Raw genomic sequence first — 6,096 nt, 5'->3', positions numbered from 1 at the left:
GGTAAAACAGAAGGTCAATGAAAGAGAAAACCCTAAAGAAGATGGATCGATGCAGTGGTTACAACGGGCTCAAATATGATCATTGTGAATATAGTGGAGAAGCAGGCAATGTTTTGTTCTGTTTCATACAGGATTACTATGATTAGAAACCAAAATGATGACACTTAGCAGCATCGCTAATATTAGTAGTATGCATGTGATGGGAACATTTAAACTAGAGGGAAATCCATAACTTCAATTATTTTTATTGCATTTTATATTTGTATATTAAAAGTATGAAAGTACATAAAATAGATTTCAAAATTTGTTTAATATTATGGATAGTTTTCCATATAAGAATTTTGCTTAAAAATATCATTTCCTATAGTAGATATAAATCATATGATTATCAGATAAAATAACTTCTCAATCTATAGATATGATCCTGGAATTTAATTTTAACTTTAATTTAATTTTAGTTTCTCCCTTAATACTAAATATTTCTACACTTCTAATTTTTTTCACCTGGAATTGATTATTTTCTACATCTTACTTTTTGTGTGCATGTGTGCCTTTATACACTGATATACACTCTTGTCTGTATCTTCTTTCCATATTTACCCTTCATTTTAGGTGTTTGATTTTTTAGGGCAGTTAACACTGTTAGATCATCGTTTTTGTATTCAACAACTTAAACAAGTTGCCAAATCTTCAAATATCTGTTGTCTTGATTTTCCTCCCTATTTTTATTATTCTTCATGTAGAACATAATCTAAACACAGAATCATATTGATAATAATTGTCTGTAGTATTTCTTTTGATTGTAGCTGACTGTAGATGGAACATATGACCCTACACATGTTAATTAGCATTATGATGGGATCCCAGCATTAAGAAGCAAGGACACACATTCCTATTTTGAAGCATTTTTCCATAGGGTCTGGCAAAAGAAATCCAGAGTTCAGAGATTGGTTTTCGTGCTGATGAAATGTTTTATCATCTGTGATACGTTCTGAGTAGCTTCTATTTCACCATCTTTGAAGAAACTGACTTGCTATCACCTCCTATTTTCGAGATTCATAGTTGATAAGTCAGAGATCCAGTCACTAGTGATGATTCTCTGTTTGAACTGAATGAAGGCAATAGTGATATTTGGACGCGCTCTTTGCTAAAAGTTCCATTAACCTTCCAAAATTGTTCTTATCGATTTAGTCATTAGTGGCATCATTGTTTTTAAAAATCAATTCTCTACTAGAATAAGAGCAAAATTTTAGTCATATATCTTTTTATTCCCTTTATATAGAAGGCTTATCTACATTAAATCCCAAATACGATGCCATAAAACTTGGCATGAAAATAATTCTATCAACCAGATTTAGTTTTTTTCTGACAGATTCACACCATCATATATCTTCCAATCTCTGTAACTTACAATACTTGAAAACATTTTACGTACAGCCCTGTTAAATAAGCCATAATGCAAAATCATGAGAAGCAATGAGAAGTGTCTAGTATACTCCTGCAAAATGTTGTCTCTTTTGTGGGTTCTAGTTCTATTTGTTTTGCTTTATTCTCCCATCTTATCCACAAAATATTTTTTAATTGAAGGATAATTTAAATATATTACCAGAAGAAGACACTCTTTCTTTCCCAAATCAATCAGAAACATTGACCACATTGTTCCTGTTTTCCGTTCTTTGTTATCATCTCTCATATCTTTCTCTAGTTATTAAAGTGCTTTAGCACATGAGATATTTTACTGCTGACAAATGATTTCACTCTAGTCCTACGGCTATGCTATACACACACTGTAGTCGCCAGTAGACATTTTATATAATTAAGAAGAACTGATTGCAATTCAAGCTTGTTTTAATGTCTCTTTAAACCAGCTCGAATTGCAATTGGTTCTTTTCCTCTCTCTCTGTTTTCCCTCCTCTTTTACTGGTTAAGAATTTTAGCAATAGCTTATAAAAGTGAGGTGCCCTGGTGATGTAGTGTAAGAAAATATTGATACCAATTCTTACCTTACATTACATTGTGTACAAGAGGGGTACGATCTGCAATGAGCAAACTTATACAAAAGCAGACAGGCAGAAGTTGAGGTGATGGGGTCCCAGAAGCATAGACACCGCAGAGCCCACAGCTTTATTAGGACCGAGCTTGTATAATTCTTAAGGCATGCAAAGAAACATGAGCTCATTAGTCTAGGCTGTTCCAAGACAGAGGGGAGGATGGGCCTTGGGAAATGAAGTAACTAATAACTTGCAGGTGGCTGCTTTCTGCAGCCTTGCCAGAGAGTGGGAGACAGTGTCCGTTTCTCCCAGACTGAGAAACATACCCACAGCTGCTTCAAACAGCTCCGCAGGATGAGCTGTTACCATTCTTCCATGGTGACTGTGTTGGTCCTGTCCCATTTGCCTAAGGAACAAACAGCTTTTCCCCAGAATGTGGGGAATTGTGCATTACAGTGGTAACTCCAAGGTCAGGAATTCGAAGCCACCAGTCACTCCATTGTAGAAGGATTCTGCTCCTGTGAAAATGTACAGCTTCATAAATCCAAATGGCAAGTTCTACTCAGTTTTCTGAGTTGCACCTGATTCACTCAAATCCTTTGAGTTTGCCCTAAAAGAAAACCTGTTTTAACAAAGAAACATGTATTGAATTTGAGTTTTTAGAATGAAGCTGGTGAGGACATAACTGACTATTCCTTATAATGAAGTGAGGGAAGGGAGACGTCGGACAGTGTAAGATATGACAAAATGATAATTTATAAATTATCAAGGGTTCATGAGGGTTCTCCAGGCCCAGGGTTCTGGCTGCATGAGGTTGGTCCACGTGACTTCTCCTTAGGAATGTCTCACAGGGAGTCAGCCTTGTCAGTAGAAAATCTATAAGAAATACCAGATTTTACAGAATTTTCATGAGAAGGCCATGCTCACACATAGGCCTCATTGGCTATGACCCAATTGACAGACTAGACTCCACACCTTCACTCTTAACCCTCTCAGATCCCCAATTGACGCCAGATTATGTAACTATCACAATGCAGTAAAGCACTGATATACTGCAGGGATTAAGAAGTAGACTCAGCAGCATTTAAAATATAAATTTTTAGAGTTTCTTTGCGGTAGGAAAAAAATAAGGACTTATTACCAAACAATGAAGATGATTTTTAATCTGATTATAGATTTTAGATTCATAAAGTCAAACATCTTTTTGAAAAAATAATACAGAAATCAAGTAAACTTTTCTATGGCCACATAATGTTGCTTCAGTGTTTTGTAAAGATTTATTGGGAGCTCACACCTACTACTGTTTCCCACATTCATTTTGAAATATGAACTAAGTGTAAAATAACTGAAATAAATGATCCTTATTTATTTAAAACCATAATGGGAGCTAATTTTCATATCACTTTATCAGCCTGTCATAATCCAAAGTTGTAGTTTGCTCTACTTCCCATTAAGAATGAAGGGTTCAATGCCTGATGAAATTGTTATAGCAGATATCACATCAAGCAACTTGCTGAGCAATATAGCAATTTTACTTGACTCTAAAAAGCCATTCATTACTTAATTAAGCCAACACTGTCTTTAAAATCCCACACAATTTATTAAAGATTCGTCCTCTTTTTTAAAAACAGGTTTCTAGGCACTGCAAATCACAACAAATACATTGGCATGACTAGTATAATTTCATTTGAGTATTTGTCAAATAAAAATTTTAAAAAGTAAACATCTTTGCATCTGAAGAAGCAGTGGAGAGAATCCAGCCTTTGACCACATCTACTCTGTTCTTTGCACAGAAGCGTATGAATAAGGGAGCCCCATGATGAAGGAGAAGGGGGACTGGCATTTTCTTAGTTTTGTTAAATTTCTATGAAATGAGTTTATTGTTTAAGTAGTTTACAAGATATTTAACAAATTTAAATATTCTACTTGTTATAAATACGATGTTGGTGGTGTAGTGAGCTACACTTTGGACTCTTAACCACAAAATGAGCAGTTTGAAACAGCCCGCCACTCCTCCAGAGAAAGATGAGGCTGCATATGAAGGGCAGGCTTAGCAAATCACAGGCGCAGTTTTTGCTTGTCCTATAGGATCACAATGAGTTTGAATGGACCCCTGGTGGCACAGCCAGTTACCATGTGGACTGCTAATGGTAAGAGCAGCAGGCCTGACCCACCAGCTGCTCTAGGAGAGACAGGTGAGGCGGCTGTGCCTGTAAAGACTCACAGGTTATTTGTTAAAGTGAAAGTCCTCATGGAGCAGTTAGTCAAGCACCCAGTGGCTAACTGAAAGGTTGGCAGTCGGAACCAACCCATGACTTTCAGGAAGGATTGGATGACTTTGAGGAAGGACTGGATACATATACTATAGGCTTGGAAACATAGTAACAAAAGTTGAACAACAAATAAGGTCAATCTTAAAAGTAAAAAGACAAAATGTATGTAGTTTTCATTAAAAGTTAAAAAAAAATTAACCCTAGGAATCCAATGCAGGAAGAAACATATAACGCCTTGTACATCAGAAAATTTCTCCTTTCGTTGCCATGTTTTTTCTTCTAACATGTGAGCAAGCAGAGGCACTTTAGGAAAGAATGAGAGAGCCCAGGTAATCAGAGCATGTTCTGAGAGACTGTAAAGTAGCTGCTCTACCTTTCCCAGTTGACATCCAACATATGAGTCAGAATCAGTAAGTTTGTTCACCAGTGCTAGCAAGGCCAACTTGGATTAGCATAATGCCAAACAAGCCAAAATATGGAATTATGACAAATAATAAAGACCTTTAAGGGGCAAGAATATTGTAAGGAGGCTTGTTGCATAATTTTTAAGTATTCATATTATATTCATTTTATCCCATCATTCTTCATTGTATGTTTCCTACTTTATTCCATTATCTTGCTCTTGTAGATGATTTGACATAAGGAGGACAAAGATAAATATGAATTCCAAGATCAGGCAGTCCTGATAAAAGTTAGCTAATGGTTACATTAATTCCGTAGACATGCTGTCACAACTTACCTCTAAGTGGTAGATCACTGTTTCCTTATCAATCAAAATAATTAGGCCAGAAAATCCTTCACGCAACACCAAAACATTAATGTGACGGCTGAAAATGTACTACTTCTTAAAGCAGTAACCAGGAATGAGTATGAGAGATGGATGGTTTTTCAGCAGTAGGACTTTAGTATAATATCAGATGTTGTTACTATTAATCCATATTAGGTTTGCTTCATATCAAGATAAAATATTCCCTAACATCTGCCAACAAATAGTCTGACACATAAATATATTTATATGCTATAGAACTTGAGCAATATATTTAAAGAACTGACTGTAGCTAAATGCATTAACATAAACTTCCTAAAAGCTATGGTTGCTTTACAGAACCTATAACTAAAATATGGAGTTGAAATATAAATCAAATAGCAATTTTTAAATAGAGGCCTCCAATCATTTGTTAGTAAGTAGCTACAATTCCAAGTTCCCTGTTTCAATTCCACCTTCCACATTATGTGAAGTTTTTAATTAATGAAATTTAAACTACTTCAGACACCTAGCTGCAATTTACTCAGGAAATAAAAGCTGTTTGCTTCCTTGTGCTGAAATTCAAGAAAGCACATAAGGATGAAAGTTTTTATGCTTGCTAATATTTTTCATTTAAAAGAAGAAAATATCTTGTAGTTAACAAATCTCTTACTTTTAATAAAACAAGGTTTACAGTGTATTAAAGTGAACCCTTTCACATTTACCTAATATTAATGAGGATCATCACCACCAGTCTCTTACATACCTACTGCGTTAGCTTGAATGTTGCCATTGATATTTCAAATGCCAGTAGGGTCACCCAAATTGAACAGGTGACAGCAAAGCTTCCAGGCCAGACCAACTAGAAGAAAAAGGCAACTTCTGAAAAATAAACCAATGAAAACCTTCTTTGTAGTGTATTTTTAATCTGAAATTTTTGCTGAAACATGGTGACCATGGATGACTGTGGTAATTACATAATCCGGTGTCAATTTGAGGTTTCAGAGTTAAGGAGTGGAGTCTAGCCTGTCAATCAGGTGGTAGCTTAAAGACCTCATTTGGAGCCTCTAAGGAGATAAATAGCTCA

Source organism: Echinops telfairi, unplaced genomic scaffold (genome assembly GCF_000313985.2).
Source record: "Echinops telfairi isolate 266 unplaced genomic scaffold, ASM31398v2 ScPeMD7_7469;HRSCAF=8507_1, whole genome shotgun sequence".
Classification (NCBI taxonomy): domain Eukaryota; kingdom Metazoa; phylum Chordata; class Mammalia; order Afrosoricida; family Tenrecidae; genus Echinops; species Echinops telfairi.
Note: the sequence above shows the minus strand (reverse complement) of the source record.